Source organism: Phyllostomus hastatus, unplaced genomic scaffold, assembly GCF_019186645.2.
Source record: "Phyllostomus hastatus isolate PE091 unplaced genomic scaffold, TTU_PhHast_1.1 phas_contig_30, whole genome shotgun sequence".
NCBI classification, from domain to species: domain Eukaryota; kingdom Metazoa; phylum Chordata; class Mammalia; order Chiroptera; family Phyllostomidae; genus Phyllostomus; species Phyllostomus hastatus.
The window spans coordinates 1,843,162-1,863,341 of record NW_025333841.1 but is presented as its reverse complement, the minus strand read 5'-3'; the positions used below and the strand labels follow the sequence as shown (position 1 = coordinate 1,863,341).

General features: G+C 38.7%; 1 protein-coding gene across 3 annotated transcripts in view; it reads left to right on the top strand.

Moving 5' to 3' along the window:
* Window positions 1–20,180, top strand: part of NEXMIF (neurite extension and migration factor) — a 172,243-nt gene that overhangs the window by 2,960 nt on the left and 149,103 nt on the right. For 2 of the 3 annotated variants that reach the window (XM_045839335.1, XM_045839333.1), the window contains exon 2: window positions 6,901–6,975. The exons of the other annotated variant lie outside the window; for it this stretch is intronic. The gene's annotated coding sequence lies outside the window, so the exon portion shown is untranslated. The remainder of the gene's footprint in view (window positions 1–6,900; window positions 6,976–20,180) is intronic. 3 annotated transcript variants of the gene reach the window in all.

The window sequence follows — 20,180 nt, the reverse complement described above, 5'->3', positions numbered from 1 at the left end:
CCCCAGAGCAGAGAGAACTAAAGATGTGGTAATGTTGCCTATGTTTAGGAGGTGGGAGAAGAGAGATAAGAAAAGTGATAAGTGCTGGATTTTAAACATTCAAAGATATGCTCCTGGATTTCTGACAATCACTGTGGAGGTCCTCATCTTATGGAAGTCTTTGCTTTGGAGATGGACTGGCTTTACCAAAGAAGCATTAATTGCAGTTGCTCTGTTCGTAAGCCTGGTTCTACTGAATACTTTTTTTCTCTCCAAATCCCTTAGTAAGGGGAATAAAAGGAGATTCTAGTTGGCCTTTTACCCTGTCACATTATCTTTACATGTATTTATCTGCTGGCACATACACGGTTTAAATGTTCTGCACTGAAGTAAGCAAAAAAAAAAAAAAAAAAAGTAAAGGACCAAAGTAGATGATAGGGAAGAGAAATGATACACTAGGAGTAGGTCATCTTGTTTCACTGCTTAACCACGTTTGGTTTGATGGGGAAAGCGGGTTTGGACATTTTAATTATTTCTTTATTTCCCCTTTTTTACCTCCTCCAAAAATTTTCCCGTCAACTCCCTAATTGACAATTTCTCCACCTTTTCGAAACCAGGGTCACAGAGTTAGGCGTAAAGGACTTGTTGGGCTCTCCATGCCACTTCTCCAGGGCTCCTTACAAACAAAACAAATGGCACTGGACAAGACTGCACCCAAGGGGCTATCTTTAATTTAAGAATTTTCTGTCATGCAGAAAATTCTGTTTTAGACAGAGATGAACATTCCTCTCCTCTCAAACAACACTGGCTTTGTGCAATATTAAGCACATCACAACCATGCAGAAATCTTGTCTGGGGTGGGGTCAGTCAGTGCAGGGTAGGGGAAAGATGCCTTTTAGTGATGGTAGGGCCTTTTCTGGACCAGCTACAGGTAAGGGGTGAAGAACCTCTAGTCTCTCTGCCCCTGGGTCACACATTGACCACAGTGATTTGAAGGCCTCTGATTGGGAATGTGCTCTTTTTTATCTTTTTTTTCCTGTGGATAAGCAGTGTGACCTGATGTCTTTCTCTGCCTTGTTCTCTGGTGGGAAAAAGGACTGAGGTCTTCAGAACCAACTATTAAGCACTTAATTTTTTTATTTTTCTAAAAGGCACTTTAATAGAGCATCTTATACTTCTCGGTAAGATGATTTTGATATAAACAATTATCTACTATTTTTCTCAAACACCTCCAAACCCCATTTAAAAAGTTACACCTCTCCCCCTCAGTAGCCCATCAGTATTACAAAACTAACTTAACCAAGACAGTGCTTCTAATATATAACTTGAGGGAGGTTAGAGGTTAGCGACCAAAACTGTACTGTGGGCCTGACAGCTTGACTAGCAGTCCTCCATCCAGAACATGCATTGATTTTCATTTTGTTTGTGGGAAATTAAAGCATTTTCTCTATCGATAACTATAAATAGTGTGGCCATATGTTGTGGCTTATACCTGTTGTCCCAGAATATTTATTTTACCCTTAAAAGTGTACCAGTTTGGGTCCAGGCTGGGTAGCTCAGTTGGTTAGAGCATTGTCCCAGTATGGCAAGGTTGAAGTTGGACCTCCAGTCAGGGCTCATACAAGAATCCACAAATGAATGTGTAAATAAATGTAGCAACAAATTGATATTTTCCTCTCTCCCTCTCTATCCCCCCTTCTCTCCCTCTAAAAATCAATTAAAAAAAACTTGGTTGGGGAGGGATAATGAACTATCAAGGTTTCTAGTCCCTTAACTGGCTCAGCTTATCCTTTTCCTAGCTAAAAAGTCTTTCTGGAGGATAAGAACCCCCCTCCCCCCCGACAAATGATTCAGGCTTTGGGTTTGGCAGAATTGGACACCCCTCCAAAATAAATGCGTATGTGTGCATGTGTGCACAAACTCACAAACACATACACAAAGAGGTACTATCTGCATGCTGGAGAGTGGCTGCTCTTACTTTCATGAACGACTGGTGATAGGTAATAAGCCTAAAGCAAATCAGGAGGTACTTAGGCTTAGAACGATCATCCTGACAATGGTAGTTGTAAAACAATAAGGTGGTACCAACGGGAGTGCGAATTCCTTTTAGGATATGTTTTAAGAAGTGCACAGGTGCCCTGGCTGGTATGGCTCAATGGATTGAGCTCTGGCCTGTGACCCAAAGGGTTGCTGGTTCGATTCCCAATCAGGGCACATGCCTGGGTTGTGGTCCAGGTGCCCAGTAGGGAGCATGCAAAAGGCAACCAATTGCACATCGATGTTTCTCTTCCTCTCTTTCTCCCTCCCTTGCCATCTCTCTAAAAATAAATAAAATACACAGTTAACTCTCTGTCCAGAATAATTTGCATGCGTTCTTGCCATATATATACAATATATATGTATAACACACACACACACACACACACACACATATATATATATAATACAAATAACATATATATGCCAAATAACATTTATTTCCACTGGCCTTTTCTGTAATGGACAAGATAATCTTTTAAACTGTCTTCCAGTCCTAAGTATCTGTGATTAGCTTTCATTGATCTAGGGCAGAAGTCAAAAGAAACTATGGTCCATAGGCCAAATGTGCCTGCTATGGTAAAAGACATCATGTGGACAAGAAAAAAAAATGTCGAGTCCATATGGAGTTGCTTTTGAAAATGTTTTCAATCTTCCCCTTTGTAATTGAGCTTTACTTAGGCCAATGCTAAGATGAGTCCACACTTTGTGAGCACATATTTATCAGCTGATATCTAGGGTTTGAGAGATTGCCCAGAACCTGGCAAAGTGGCAGGGGATGACCCAAAAAGTGAAATCTATGTGTGAATTTGTTTGTTTGAGTCAAAATGTCAATAGTGATCTTTTCTTTCCCATGTAACCGAAATTTTGTGGTGCTGCTACATTTTTTCTGTCTTCCTCTCCAATATTTGCCATGTTATTCCAGGCATTCATGATTTATTAACCCAGAGACCAGTTTTTGCCACTTGCTTGAACAGAGACCTCCTGTCTCTTTAGTTACTGAATAACTGCAACACATTCTGAAAGTGTGTGTTACTGAGTAGGAAAATAGATAAAGTGAGCCATCACCATGTAGTTTAGTGGTCCCTAACATTTTTTAGAGGGGCATGAACTTTTGTGAAAATTCAATGAATGCCAAGAATACTCTCTTCAGAAAAGTGCACATTTACATATATGACACTTGCATATATTTTCAGGAAATTCAACCATGCATTGTGAGTTAAAAACTCCTGCAATAGCCTTTGCCTAGTTGTTATAAGAATTACTATTGCATGGCTGTCATGGTCATAGTATCCTGAAATGGAAGCCATGAAAATGACCCTCTCAAAAAAAATCCTGTTATTAGTGTACTTATGGGCTATAGCCCTCAGCTACTGTTGTGAGCATTTTTCTGCTTGGCCTTCACAGGCATTTTTTATTATGAAAAAGAGTCACTTAGTACTCACTTTGATATTGCTATTGTCACCAAGAAAAAGTCAAGGCTAGTTTCCCCAAATCCTTGACTTGTCAACTTTCAGATATCTACAAAGTTCTGTTTAACACTCGCCCTATACAAGTTCATTATTAATATATAAAATAGATCCCATAAAAGCTCACTTGTGCTCACCCACCCCCATCTCTTGCTCTCTTTCATCTATTTCCCTATCTTTGTGTATTTCTCTTAGTCAATGATCTTGACAAAAATTGGGAATTCTTGCCAGCACTGATTGTTAGGTATGGTGATGGAGTCATGTAGGGAGGTGGTGTCCAGTCATTTTCATGAGGACCCTTGGGACTCATGGGCCTTTTGGAATATCAGCCATCATGGAAATCTAGCATCATATATTAAAGGCAAATTTCCTTAAGCTCTGCAAACACGAACATATGCCATATCTATGCTTTGCAGTTGGGGAGGTAGAAATAGGTGATGTTGCTACCCATAAATAAATGTTTATTTCCTGTCTCTTTGTTTTTTGTCTTAGCAGTTTGGAGTATGGCACAGTATGAAGTCTAATAGAATCCTGATTCTGGGAGGGTCTATTAATGATAACTTCTCATTCAATTCAGTAAACATTTATTGAGCATCTATTATGTGATAAACACTGGGATAGTGGAGACAGAAAAAATAATAAAACATATTCTCCTCTCATACGAAATTAGCTTTGTTCCTGGCTGGGCCTTTTTAACTTCTGTACTAATTTACCCCACTATTTTTCTAATTCAATGCATTTTCTATTATTTCTATATTCTCCTTCTTAGAAACTAAGTATAGATGCCTTGCTTTCCTAACACAGCAGGGAATTCCTTGGCAAACAGGTATTTCTAGCTAAGTTGAGACATTTCCAGCCTCCATGGCACAAATGTTTCTATTCTTATTTCTTCATTGGCTTAGCAGGTCCCATTTAATAAAGAGTGATATATTTCTTTTTTGGCAATTTTGAGGCAAGATTTCTATCATTGGCAATGTGGAACTGCAAATAGAATTAGCCATGCTGTATTGACCATTGACTTAAGATTATATAGTACAGAGTATTGACTTCTGACAAATGAATTGAATGTACTCTGCAAAAAGCTAGTTGTCCATCTTTGAATAGGTTAGTTTTTAACCCCTGGCTGGTGGTTATATTCATTTTCTATTGCTGATGTAACAAATTATTAAAAGCTTAGTGGTTTAAAAGAACATAAATTGATTATTCTACAATTCCAGAGGTTAGGAATCTGAAATAGATCTCACTGCATTAAAATCAAGGTGTGAGCAGGGCTGAATTCCTTTGTGGAAGCTCTAGGAGAGATTACATTTCCTTGCCTTTTACAGCTTCTAGAGTCTGCCTGCATTTTTTGGCCCATGGCCTCCTTTCATTCTCAAAGTCAGCAGTGGGGGATTGATTCCTTATATTGCATCATTTCAATCTTGCTTGCATTTTCACATCTCCTTTTCTTAAACTGTTCATTCTTCTGCTATCTTTTTTCACTTTTTAAAACACTCTTGTGATTACATTGCATCTGTCTGGATGAATAATACAGGATAATCTCCCCATCTCAAGGTTAGTTTATTTGCAAACTTAATTCCATCTGTAATCTTAGTTCCCTGTGGGCCATACAACCTAACACATTCACAAGTTCTAGGAGTAGGTCATGAACTACTTTGTAGGGTCATTACTCTATCTGCTTCAGTGACTTGATCTTTTTTTCACAGTCGATACTATTACAGATGTCCCCCATTTCCTCCCCATGTTTGAACAGTGACTGATTTTAAAAATTTTAAAATCATTATAGATTGATAGGAAGTTGAAAAGATGGAGAGGTTCTATGTACCCTTCACCCAGTTCCCCAAATGGTTACATCTTACATAACTATAGCATAAGATCAAAACCATAAATTTGGCATTGGAACAATGGATGTGATTAGTTCTATGCCATTTTATTACACAAGTAGATTTATGTAACTACTACCACAAAGATAAAGTACTATTTCATCACCACAACCATATCTCTTGTGCCAGCCCTTTATTGTCCTTGTAGTCACACTTATCCCCCTCACCCTCCCAATCTCTAACCCCTGGCCATCACTAATCTTTTTTCTAAATGTATAAAGTTTTGTCACTTCAAAAATGATATATAAATGGAGTCATAGAGTATGTGACCTTTTAGGGTTGAACTTTTTTTCACTCAGCATAAAGCCCTTGAGATCCATCCGAGTTCTGTGTATAGACAATGCATTGTTTTTTACTGTTGAACAGTATTTCATGGTGTGAATCTATCACACTTTGTTTAACCATTTACCTGTTGAGGACATTTTGGTGGTCTCCAGTTTTTGGCTATTATGAATAAAACTGTACAGATTAGTGTGCTAGTGTTTAGATGAACATAGTTTTCATTTATCTGGGGGAAAATGTCTGGGAACATGATCACTGGGTCACGTATTAAGTGTATATTTAGTTCTTTAAGAAGCTTTAAAACTGTTTTCCAGAGTGACTGTGCATAACTTATCACAGTCTACTAATATCAACATTTTACCTATATGAATAATCCTTGCTGCTTTTAAGCCTTTTTATCCTTCCTCATTCATGACATCACTGTCCTAAAAATTTCCTCTACATAGTATATTTAGGGCTATATCAGACAATGTTATAAATTTTACTTCAACTGTCAAATGTAATTGTGAAAACTCAACAGGAGCAAAAAAAATCAAAGGCGTTTACTCTTACTCTTTCTGTTCTTCTTCCTTCCTGATATTCCAAAATCCCTTCATGCAAGGTCTGTCCAAAAAATTTCCAGCCACTGTTAATATAACGAGAATGGTTTGTGTGACATCGATGTAACCTGGCAGCCAAGGAGAGTGGACTAGAATGCACATGCGTGAACAATGACAACTTCACTGTACTCATCAGTGGGGGTGGTAGACGCCATTGAGTGAGTATGTGTACTGTGTAGCTGTCTCATTCAAAATGACTGAGTGAGTAGAGTAACGAATCTGCACCAAGTCTTGCATGAAGTTTGAACATTCCTCCATGGAAACTATTCAGATGATTCTGAAGGCTGCAGCTATGAGCAGTTGCTCATAGCTGATTGGCAGCGTCATCATGACAACACACCTGCTCACGCATCACAATGCAGAGATTTTGGCGAAACATCAAATCACCCAGGTGACCCAGCCTCCCTGTAGTCCAGATTTGGCACCCTGTGACTTCTGGCTTTTCCCAAAACTAAAATCACCTTTGAAAGGGAAGAAATTTCAGACTGTCAATGAGATTCAAGAAAATGCGATGAGGCAGCTGATGGTGATTGGGAGAACTGTGTGAGGTCCCAAGGTGCCTACTTTGAAGGGGACTGAGACATCATTGTTTTATGTACAATGTTTCTTGTGTCTTATATCTTCTTCAATAAATGTCTCTATTTTTTATAGTGCATGGCTGGATGCTTTCTGGACAGGCTGTATATACAGAGTCTGGCTGAAGTAACGCCTGCATGAGTGTGATTGGTAAGGTAATGATATGAGTGTAATAATTTATAGTTTTAATTTGAGCATTTCACCTAAAATGTCATATGGTGTGCTTGAGTGTGATACCATTGTTACATAATTACATGTTTATGATTCTGTAATAAAATATTTTTTAATTAAAAAGGGATGTTATTTGTACTGGAATATATATTCCTTTAGTCATTCTTTTAATGCAGGTTTGTTGGCAACAAATTCTCTTAGTTTTCCTTTATCTGAGTATTTCTTGATTTCCTCTTCATTCCTGAAGGATATTTTCAATGGATATAGGATTCTGAGTTGATAGTTCTTTTCTTTCAGCACTTGAAAAAGGTATTATTTTCTTCTGACCTCCATGGGTTTTGATGAGAAATGTACTGTCATTTGAATTGTTTTTTCCCCCTTGTAGGTAAGGCATCATTTTTTTTTCTTGTTTTTAAGATCTTTCTTTTTTAACATCTTTAGTTTTCAGAAGTTTAGCTATCATTTACCTTTGCATTGATTTCTTTGGGTTCATTCAATTTGGAATAGGCTCAGCTTCTTGAATCTGTAGACTTATGTATTTTACCAATTTTGGGGAGATTTCAGCCATTATTTCCTTGAATATGTTTTCTATAAAGCCTTCTTATACTATTGTGTCAGGCCTGATGACAGGAAAGTTAGATATTTTTTTATAGTCCCACAGGTCCCTGAGGCTGTTCATTTTTTCACTTTATTTTCTCTGTTGTTTATATTGGATAATTTTTATTCTTCCATTTTCAAGTTTCTTGATTCTTTCCTCAGTCCTCTCCATTCTGCTGTAGAGCCCATCTGCTAATTTATTTTATGTTTTAAAAGATGGTGCTTTATTACTTTATCAGCATGCTTGGCACATCCCACTTAGATGTCATCTCAAAGTCAACATCTCCCAGACCCAACACACCATCTCTGATCCCACCTCTGCACTTTGTGACATGAGCAGCAGCCCACCTTATCCCACAGTTGTCACATCTCCTGTCAGTTTCACTTTGCCCATGTCTTGTATTGCCACCTTCACCCCTGCCCTACACCAAGCTCTTGCCCTTTCTCACCTGGACCACTGTACTACCCTCCTCACCAGCTTGCTGTGGACATGTTGATTTTTTTTTAAAAATTCAGTTATTTTATTTTTCATTTCTAAAATTTCCACTTGGTTCTTCCATGTATCTTCTATTTTTTTCTTGAGTCTTTCTATTTCTTGTTTGTTTCAAGAGAGTTTGTAATTGCTTATTGAAGTATTTTTATTATGGCTGCTTTAAAATCTTTGTCAGATAATTCTAACATCTCTGTCATCTTGGCTTTGGCATCTCTTGATTGCCTTTTTTCATTCAGCTGGAGATCTTTCTCATTCTTGGTATGATGAGTGATTTTTTTGACAGAAACCTGGATATTTTTATAGTATGTTATGAGACTCTGGGTCTTATTTAAACCTTCTGTCTTAGCTAACTTTCTCTGATCCTGCTCCAGCAGTGGAAGGCAGTGTGCCACCTTGTTACTTTCAGGTAGATGTAGAAGTCTAGGCTCCCCATTCAGCCTCTGTTGACACTTGGAGGGCAGGGCTTCTCATTACTGCTGGGTGAGGGGTTGAAATTCAGTCACATTTTGGTGTTTGGTAACCATCTTTGGTTAGTGGCTGCCATATTGTATGACATATATCCAGAACTTTTTATCACTATTCTGGGAAGGCTAGGGGTTCAGAAGGGGGCCTGATCCTATAAGAATTGAAATTAGATACTATGGCCCGGGTAGAATAAGGCAAGGGCCTACTTATTGAATTTGAGGCCTATGGCTGGGGTTTAGTTCCAAAACCTGAGGTACTATGAGTACTATGGAGATTTGAGCGCAGGGAAGTCAGCTGGACAGTATGGAACCAGTAGAGTTGGTAGAAACTATAGCTACCATACTATTAACTAAGTTTTCCTTCTGAACCCTTGTAACAGAGATGGAGTAACATGCTGCAGATTCTTGTACCACTCCATTTTGTTAAAATGAAAGCCTCCTCTACTGGGGAGAAGGTAATTGGTTTATTCAGAGCAACAAACTCCCTCTCTGTGACCAAAGTAATTATTGATTGAGGAAATATTAACAAAAAAGAGTAGGTTATGAAAGGGATGTTCATTCAGTTTATAGAATCTGGGGTTTATTTGGCATCTTGGTGACCCCAATGCTTTGATCCTCAGCCAGGTGGGGGGCATTTTGGAAAGAGCTCTGTCTTTCACAGAGTTCCATGTTGATTTGTTGGCATTATTGTTCAAGGCCCAGAGAATCAGTAGACCCTATTATGCATGTTCTTTGTGCACTGGCATAACTGTTGCCTTCTCAGTCTCTCCTTGCTTAGACTCATAGGGCTATCCTCAATGTAAATACACTGTTCTCAATTTCCCTTACAGGTTCTCTGTATTTGTTTATACATCTCTGTGTGTTTGTTTTTGTGGGCTGCCTATGTATTATACTGCTTGGCAATATATACCAATTGGGAAAAGATGTACCCATTGCCTGTTGAATGTGTTGTATGTGTGGTATATAAGTCACATTGTTGTTTTCCATAGAAAGTCCTGCATTTGCAAAGCTGTATCCATGACATATTAAGATATTTCATAAATGACATAGTCATATTCATTTGGCTAAGTAGGTGAAATGAAGGGGAATGGTGCCAGTGCTATAGTGAGTTTTCAGATATATGAGATTTGAGTTAAAACTAGACAAAAACACATACTCATCTGAGGAAGAAGCAGTTTGGAAAGTTAGGCTATAAAGAGAGAGATAAGCATGCTTTATAACTCAAAGCCAAGGTGTTGGGTGTTAAATCCTAGACCATGACTCACTTAGATCCTTCCATATGTGTATTTGTGGGGAAGAGGTGAGTGTGCCTGGTTTGTTACTCAGAAATACAGAAATAATGTAGTGGGAGCAAGCAAAATCCCAATTTGTCATTTTGTTTCTCAAGAAGGCTCCAAATACATCACTTAATTTTGAAAACAGTGGTCACCAGTTAAGAAGAAGAGCCAAAGAATCAGGATACTACTATGCAGATCTGGTAGACAAGCTGGAATCAGCCTTCCTTGCCATTGAACTCACCCTTTCCTATAAGCCACTGGTGTTTTTTTCACTGATTTCAATAATGCTTTGGTAGCTGAACACACACACATATTTAGCACATGAATAAATGAAAAGACCCATTTGCTTATTACCTAGATAAAGACCTATGTGTTTATTGTTTATGTTGGTGATGTCATGATATTGCTGACCCCAGTGATTGATGAATCAAGGCCAAATCACTTCTAGCGAAATACTGAAAGATGCTGAAAAGCAGGTAGGTGAACTAATCTCTCCTTTTTGATTTTCACCTCCACCATTCTACCCTCAGGTATCTTCTAGCACTAAATACCATTCGTTAATGGAGGCCTAAAGTGGATGCAGCTAATGCTAGGAATGGGGTTCATTTATTTTCTGAAAACTTAATTTATTAGAATGAAAAATTCACAGGCCTTCTTTAGACAGTCAGGCTACATACTAGAGAAATTACTCTTTTAAATGAAAAGCCATTTGGCATAATATGCACTGAAAAAAAGTGTGATCCTAAGTACGCTCTTTATTTTGCCCTCTGTCCTTTCCGACTTCCTCATCCTTTCTCTGATCCGTATGACTCTGACTCCATCTCCCATTAACCCTGTAGGAGGCCTTTTGCAATTAACTTCTTGCTGCTCTATGTCACCTACTTATGCCACTGAAATGCTGGGTGTCACATGGGATAAGGTAGTATTGGCCACCATGGGCCCAGAGGAAAATCCTGGGGGACTAAGTGTTTCCAGACTGCTAGGTAGAAGGTCTGCTCAAGCAGCTGGGACACCATGAGGTGGGAGAGACTGCAGTGGATGATAGGGTAGAGAGCTGCTGTCTGAGTATGTTGCTGAGATGGTCAGCTGTGGGAGATAGTTGTGTGTTCAGTGGTCCTAAGGAAATGTTAACCTAGACTGGTGTGTCTTCATTCAAGACACAGAGTTATGTTAAGGGACCATGGGTGTTAAGGCTGCCAATAACACCTTATAATTATACTTGTATAGCCCCTCTCTTCTAAGTGAGTCAGAAGGCCCCTGTGTTTTATTTCATATGACCTCACAGACAACCTCATGGGCTTAGGAAAGGTAGACATTGAAGATCATGTAGTACATGTTGCTTTCATTTCTCGGGTCTCAGATTTTTCAAACTGTAAAATGAGGGATTGACATAAAACTTACCTCTAAGGTCTTTTCCCACAGTAACAGTTTCCATGATGGAATCATTTTTCACATGGAGGATTTGAGTCTCAGATACTTTAAAGCAAGTTGCCCAAAGCCACGCTGTAAGTCAGGGAGAGTGATAATTACAGGTTAAGCTCTGATCCTTTTCCTTAGATTGTCCTATCAGTGGTCTATTTGAACAGTGAGGTGTAAGGGAGACTGTTGCTTCTGAATGCATGAAGCCCATATTTATCTATTTTGTTTAGCACTCTCACTTGCCTGACCATCTTCCTAACCTATCCTCCTCACTTATCAGCAAGGCCCTCAACCTTTCCCTTGATATCACTCAGGATCCATATCTTGTTTGACTATAGCTGTCTTCCTGGCATATTATGTGTCTGGATACAAGGTCACTGCTACACCTAGACAAAATCTGGAGTCAATGCTTCAGTTACATCAATCAAGAGAGGCTTTAGCTCTGGGTGTGGCTGAGAGTCAGGGCGGGAAGAGCCATTCAGAAATATCATATTGTGAGGTGCCCACAAAAAGCAAGGAGGTCTGAAGGGAAAGCACTAACAAAAAGGGGCCATGGGGATAATCTAGACACAATGAATTGATAAAACCAGATGGATTCAATTGTCAATCACTATGCAGCAAAGAGCCAAGATTACTGAGATTTTTTTTTGGTGGGGAGCTGTGGAATAAAACATTTCTGACTGTGACAGGAATTTAGTTTGGGGGAAGGCAGTGGAAGAAAAAGGAAAAGCTTTATCTTCAACAGGTTTAGCTTTTGTAGTAAGACATTTAGTTTAAGAAATGTTGTAAGCTGTGTGCTGTGAGGGAATAAATTCAGAGAACCATATTTCCCATATGATTCCTGGAAACCAGTGGGAATTTGACTCAAGAAGGGATAGCAGAAGGTGATTTATAGTGTTATAACAGCCACCTTGGAAACCGAGATGGAAATTTGTCCCTGAAAGGCTAAGCAGTACAAGGAGATTCACTGGAAGTTTCTGTCTAGAGAAATCAATGAAAGAGAGTGGGGTTTTAAATTCATATGGTGGGGGGTGGAATACTCAGGAACCTTCATCTTTTAATGGGTCCAGTTGTTAAATGTTTGGTTTGTCCCTCAGAACAAGAATTTGTTTGTTACTTTTGGGCAAGAAGTCCCTGAGATTCCCAGGGCCTCTCTATTTTATCCCAGAGACAGTCACTGTGTCCTGTTTCTTTGTCCTGTTATTTTTTTCTCTTTTTCCTTAACCTAGTTTTGATATTACATCCACTTATTATTTATCAAATAATCCATGGACATTTCACAGTTTTGTATTTTTTATTTATATTTTAAATATTTTATTTATTTATTTTTAGAGAGGTAAGGAAGGGAGATAGAGAGAAACATTAATGTGTGGTTGCTGGGGGTTATGGCCTGCAACCCAAGCATGTACCCTGGCTGGGAATTGAACCTGCGACATTTTGGTTCGCAGCCCGCGCTCAATCCACTGAGCTACACCAGCCAGGGCACATTTCACAGTTTTTTAAATACAGAAAGGAAATAATCAACATTTTGGTTTTAAAAATGATACTTTTTTATTTTTAGTAAGTTGAAAAATGTTGAAAAGCACTGAAAATCAATAACATAACAAATACACCTGGATCTCTACTCAGAATTAATAAAGAACATTTTTAATGGTAAGAACACTTAACATATCTACTCAACAAATTTTTAAGTGTATTGTTAAGTGTAGGCACTATGTTCTAGAGCAGATCTCTAGAACTTATTCATGTTGCATAACAACTATTACCATTTTCAATATAAAGTTTGCTTTAGATTTTTTCCCAGTGGGAAAAATAAAACATTACAGACAAGTTGATTTATGTCCCCTATTTTCAGCCCCATTCCTCTCCATCCATTCCCAGAGGTGAAGATGAATTTGGTATGTATTCTTCTATTGCACTTGAATGCTTTTACGCGCATGTGTGTGTCTGTATGTGTGTGTGTGTGTGTGTGTGTGTGTATATATATATATATATATATATATATATATATATGTTTTTGTTAATTTACATAAGTGATATCCTGATGCATATGTCATTCTGCAACTAGTTTTTTTCTTTCATTCAACATCTTGTTGGGGATGTATTCTATTTTTCTCTTTACATTTCCTTTTTTCATTCTCACTGTGCCCTAAAGCCAGTAACATGCACATTAACTTTTCATGATATTTTTATGTTAAAATAATATATAACCATGTTACAGGTAAATTGAAAATCCAACCAGTCAATAGCTTTTAGGACCGGAGAGCTCAAAGTCCTACTGTAGACTTCAATTTGCAAAGACTCTAGGGCCTAGAGTCTAGGCAGTTCAGCCATGCCAGTGATTTTGCTATAAAACATTGAATAATACCTTCTAGTCAGTCTTCTACATTTTATGAAGGAGTAACAGAGGCTCAAGGACTACCCATTTTAATATTTTGATCTTCTTTTCATTGTGGTTTTTATTTTAAAATTTAAAAAATTTTATTTTTATTGTTGTTCAAGTACAGTTGTCTCCGTTTTCCCACCACCATTTTCCCCTGCCCCACCCACCCCCACTTCCCACCCTCAATCCTTCCTCCATTTGGCTTTGTCCATGGGTCCTTTTTTCTAATCTATTTTCCTGTATATTTTTTGTTTCTATGGTTATACCTTATCTTGCTTTTCTTTACTTAACATTATAATGTCATAATGCAGTTTTCGAAGGGCAAATTTGTACATTGAAATCTTCCCAGTGAATAATTTTTAAGGCACAATTTTACTATTTAGCCATGTCAACTAATGGTTGTTAGTTCCAATTCAATGCCAACAGGAATCACCAATTTGGGGTGCAGTGAAGAAGGAAATTTATTCAGTGCAAACAGCTCAATTGTGATACAGCACGGCTGTGAGAACAGCATGGCTGTGTAACAGCTCCAATAGTGTTACAGCTCAATTATGAAGCAGCATGACTGTTAAATAGCATGGCTACAAGGAGGCTCTGGGGCGAGGTGGCCTTGGGGCAAAGCCTCTCTCTGGCTAGACAGCTCTGCTCTGCTCTGCCTGCTCTGCTCCACTATGCACCAGTCTGCTCCATTCTGTCATGTGCCAGTTTGCTCCGCTCTGCTCTGGAGAGACACCTTTGATGTTTCAGCTCCAGCTAAGGAAACCATAGTCTTCAGCCTTCAGTAGAAAAGGAAAGAAGCTGACTATAGAGACAGAAGTTCCTGCCCGTGGTTCCTGATTGGTCCATCCTTATGCAAATGAGGACTCCAAACCTTCACAGTTTGATTGGTCCAAAAGGCATTGCCCTGATTGGTCAGAATGGAGCTGCTTTGATTGGTGGCGAAGAAGCTGATGGAGATACAGACGCAAAGCTCCAGTTGGACAAGGAAAGCTTCAGCCCTATTGGTTGAAATACAATTCCAGGAACTTGTTTATAGGGGCTGGCTTAGGTTGCAGGAACACAGTTCTGTGTACGGGCAGGCAGTTCAGTGGGGGGTGGGGCGGGGGGGGGGTTAGTGCAGCCTTCTACCTGAAGTGCATGTAGTGTGCATGACAGTCCCCTGTTTAGAAATGACTAGGCTGTACTTTTAAATTTGAGCCCAGTTGGACACCAGGAGCCCTTCTTAGTAGGTATCTTCTTTCTCAGAGTCCACATTTCCCCCTTTCAATCAGAAACTATCAATAGACAGCATTGATGGTGGATCAGGTCAGTTTGTCCCATGTTGGTGACAGAGTGGTTTGGCTACCTGCTCTGGTTCCATCAAGTCCCTTGGTGGTACTCCTGTGTCAATTACCTTGTGGCAATAGAATGATTTGCTTACAAGAATTCCCTTTCACACTTGCCAACCTAAAAATTTCAGTGTCTTATGAAAGCAGCCAAAACAAATTGGGAAAGGTCAAAGAACAACAAAGGCACTTAGTTTATAAGAGAAATCAGGGTTAATTGACAAAAGTATTTGGCATTACTGCAAAGGTTCCAACCAGCATGAATTACAAACATGGAGGGGTATGGTGGTTTGATGGATCATTTCTGTTCTTCCTCTAACCATTACTTGAAGTTTTAAAGGAGGTTTTAAATGGTTGGTTTTATAGAACATCAATGCCTTGACAATGTAATATATTGAACACATTATAATAATGATAAACAAAACAAGTTGCAACCCAGACCTTAAAATAGTTCTGAGTCCAGTTGGGGCCAACTGAAAATATCAGAAAATTTAAATCCTAACCAGCCATTGACAGTAGAAGCAAAACTGAAATGTCTTAAGAGATTTGGCAAGATTGAGGAGTTTGGTTGTTTCTAATTCTACTTGAAAGAAGTATTTATCCAGGTACAGCAGGTGGAATTGGCTATGGTACAAACTCTTCCTTGGGCTGTGAGCATGTAATCAAGGGTGATTCTGTTGTTGAGAACTACACGTGCTAAAGAATGTGAAGATGTTTTCTGAGCTCAAATTGCTCAGGTGGTTGAGTGAACAATTCAGTTGATGGTTCTAGTTAGGTTTTGCGTTATTAAGTCTAACTAATGAGGTGGCAGTACCAAGGCCACCTCATGAAAACACAATTCTGAGAAAGTGATTATCCTGGAAATCTGCTGGCAAGTTGCATTCCATGGAGAGGCCATACTAGTTATCTTCATAAACAGAGGTATCCTCATCAGGGTAGTAATCTGCTATTGATGAAGCCCTCTTTTTCCTCTGATGAGAACTTGGAGAGGTGGCTGTTATCATTTAGAGGATAGTAAGAGAGGATGTCAAGTGACCCAAAAGGCATTGCCCGGTCAGCCTCCAGCTATCTAGACAATTAAATACCCAGGGCTTATTTTTGTATGCACAAACAAAATATAACATGTGAGGACACAAAGGATGCCTGCAAGAATTTGTTCATTTCTGGATTCATTAACAGGAAGGAAGATGAGCACATTTTCCAACCAGGGATCAGTTTGGTTTGAACAACCCTGTAGAAGTTCTTTCCAGTATATTTGACATCATTGGATGAACATTTGGATTCATGAAAGTGTGGACTGTTTCTACTCACAAACACCTCACAAAGGGTAGTTCCACAGCAGTCAGGGTTGAAATAGGTTACAGGTGGCAAACACAAGGCCCGCAGGCCAAATCTGGCCTTCCATCTTGTTTTATCCAGCGGCAGCACTGACTCTTGCTTAACTGTTAAGGAGTACATTTATACAGTCCTAAAATTATATTTGGCCCTTTGAAGGCAACCACAAGGCTAATGTGGCCCCTGGTGAAAATGAGTTTGACACCCCTGAAATAGGTACAACTAAATTTAAGGCATTTAAGATGTAGGAAATAGAACATTATGCTAAGTGAAATAAGCCAGTGAAAGAAAGACAAATGCCATATGATTTCACTCATATGTTGGAAGCTAATGAGCAAACTGAACTAACAAGGAAAATGGGGACAGACTCACAGATAGAGAGCAGGATGAGAACTAGTCGGGGGGATTTAGAGGGTGGAGGGATTGTGCAAAAAGGAAAAGGGACTCATGGACATGGACAACAGTGTGGTGATTGCTGGGGGGATGAAGGGTATAAGGGGACTAACTGGTAATGGAAAACACACAATAAAGATTACATTTTAAAAAAGAAAAAACATATAAGCAGTGATGTGATAAGGGTTGGCTAGTGACTAATTCAACTCTGGGAGATGGTTGGGTCACTCCTGGGGAGGATGTGGCTGATGCATAATGTGGGTTTAGGTAGGCACAGGTGAAAGGTGGAACTTCCTTTTGTAATTTAACTCAATACATTTCAGAAGGGGGAGCTCTGGTGAAATCGATGGAATAGTGCGGAACAGTTGAGAAATTGCTCACAGAAATAACTATGGGTTCATCAGTTTTACCAGAGGTAAGGGAGGCATTTGATGGCAATCTAGCATTCAGATAGGTTCTGGAGGAAGCTAAGGTTTGAAATCATTGTACCACAATATTTTTCTGCCAAGGTTTCCCATTTAAAGTGGTTGAAACAACAAAATTAGAAAATACTGTATAGTTGAGTATTAAATTATATAGTATAACTAGAACATACAACCTAAAACATAGGTGAGGTGACCAGCTTGTCATGAAAGAATTAACTTCATTAATAAAGCTAGGAAAACAACAACTATGGAATAAACATAAGGATTATATATATATAGCAGGAGTTGACTTCACTGGCCCAATTTTGGGTCCTGAGAAAAGCTATCTGCTTTCAGTGCCATCTAATTTTTGTCTGAGTGATTGTTCTGGATAACTTTTAATTTGAGGTATCCTATAGGATGGGGTGTTCAATCAGGTGAATGAAGCACAAGTGTGGGAGCCTTCTTCAGTAAAAAACATATATTCCTTTTAACTTTTCAACTCAGGAATTAGTTAACAATTCCCAGCACAGTCCCATTCAGTAAAGCTGAAGGGAGTCCTTGTGGAGATGTCTTTTTTCATGGACTACATGTCCAGGTTGCAGGCTGTGATGTTTGGTGTCTTCATCTGCCAGGAGTGAACTGTGAAAAAACTGCTCTATGAGCTTGCATTAATTTCAAAAGCCTTTGTAGGTTATTTGCAATAAATTAGAAGTTTTATTTTATGAAGTAGGTTCACACATTTTCTGATCCAGCCTCATAGGTCTCCCAGTAATGATTTTTAAAAGGGGACAATAGATGTTTACTAAAGGGAATAGATCTTGAGCTAAGCAATAGCAAGAGAAGAGCTTTAGGCCAAAGCATATTAAAAGATTAAACAAATTTTACCAAATGAATTTTAACTATTTTCTCAGTTCTATAAAACCAGAGGACTGGATGGTAAGTGCAATGAAAATGCTGCAATATTAGTTAAATTTTGCATACCTAGTGTAGAATTTGTTTAGTAAAGTGGGTTTCCCATTCTCTGTGGAGCTCTGTGAGGATTCTCTGAGCAGAAAAAATACTTTCTAAAAGTATTATAATAGCTGCTATGGCTGTAGCCCTTTGATGTGGGAATGTTTGTATCCAATGAGACTACATATAAATCATCATTAATACGTTCTTATTTAGGGGAGGTAATTAGATTGAAATCCACATCCAAAGACCAAATATTCCAGTTAGTTTCATTTCCCCCTTTTGTAAACAGAAATTTTCTTATTATTCTAGTTATCCATTTAATTTTCCACGTAAAAACTTTACAGGCAATTATAAAAAGTCAAATGGTTACAAGCACAATTTATCTCTTTAAATGTAAGAGTAAACAACAGAATACTATGCAGCAGGAAGAAATAAGGAGCTCCTACCCTTCAGGACAGCAGAGATAGAACTGGAGAACATTATGCTAATTGAAATAAGCCAGGTGGTGAAAGACAAATACCATATGATCTCATTTATAAGTGGAACCTAATCAACAAAACAAACAAGCAAGCAAAACGTAACCAGAGACATTGAAATAAAGAACAAACTGGCAGTAACCAGAGGGGAGGGGAAGGGGGTAATGGTAGTGGGGAGGAAGAAGGGGAAAGGTTGTCAAGGAACAAGTATAAAAGACCCATGGACAAAGCCAAAGGTGGGTAGGATTGAGAGTGGGAGGTAGGAATGGGGGGCTGGGGAGTGGGGGGGGGCAGTGGAGACAACTGTTATCAAACAACAATAAAAAAATAAATGTAAGAGTATACAAATAGTTTAGGGAAACTTTTGTGTTTTTTTAACAGAGAAAGAAACCCAGTTCCAATTCTGTATCAGTGTACTTTTGAAATGAAATAAATCTGTTTCAATCTAAGTTTGACCATATATAAGATTTCTTTTTACAATATTCTTCCTCCATAAACCTCTACAACTTCTAGAAAACCTCTGCAACTTTCATAAACCTTTCAGCTATTGTCCTATGTTTTTATCTTTCTTATTCTAGGATAATCACTTTACTTTAGGACAAAATTCTTCTCATGCCTTAATAAAAATGTACTTTGATTCCTCATACCTTCTTTTACCCAACAAACATCTTATTCTTTTTATGCAGTCATTTTCAATCACCATAACATTCTAATCAGGCTTTGTCACAAGTGTCTGGATTTTTTTTAAAATTTTAATTTTAATTTATTTTTTAATTGTTGTTCAAGTACAGGTGTCTCCATTTCCCCCCACCATTCCTACTCACCCTAGCCATCCCCACCTCCCACCCTCGATTCTGACCCCCCCCTTTGGCTTTGTTCATGTGTCCTTCATACATGTTCTTTGATGATCCTTCCCTCTTTTCCCCCTTTTATCCCCTCCCACCTACCCACTCTGGTTACTGTCAGTTTGTCCTTTATTTCAATATCTCTGGTTATATTTTGCTTGCTTGTTTGTTTTGTTGATTAAATTCCACTTATAACTGAGATCATATGGTATTTGTCTTTCACCACCTGGCTTATTTCACTTAGCATAATGCTCTCCATATCCATCCATGTTGTCACAAAGGGTAGGAGCTCCTTCTTTATTTCTACTGCATAGTATTCCATTGTGTAAATGTATCATAGTTTTTTGATCCATTCTTTTACTGATGGGCACCTAGGTTGCTTCCAGTTCTTGGCTATTGTAAATTGTGCTGTTATGAACATTGGGGTGCAAAGGTTCTTTTGAATTGGTGTTTCAGAAGCCTTAGGGTATAGTCCCAGCAGTGGAATTGCCAGGTCAAAAGGCAGTTCCATTTTTAGTTTTCTGAGGAAATTCCATAGTGTTTTCCACAGTGGCTGCACCAGTCTGCATTCCCACCAACAGTGGACTAGGGTTCCCTTTTCTCCACAACCTTGCCAGCATTTTTTGTTTGTTGATTTGTTTGGCCATTCTCACCAGTGTGAAATGGTATCTCATTGTGGTTTTAATTTGCATCTCTCTGATGGCTAGTGATGCTGAGCATCTTTTCATATGTCTCTGGGCCCTTTCTATGTCATCCTTGGAAAACTGTCTGTTCAGGTTCTTTGCCCATTTTTTAAATTGGATTGTTTGTCTTCCT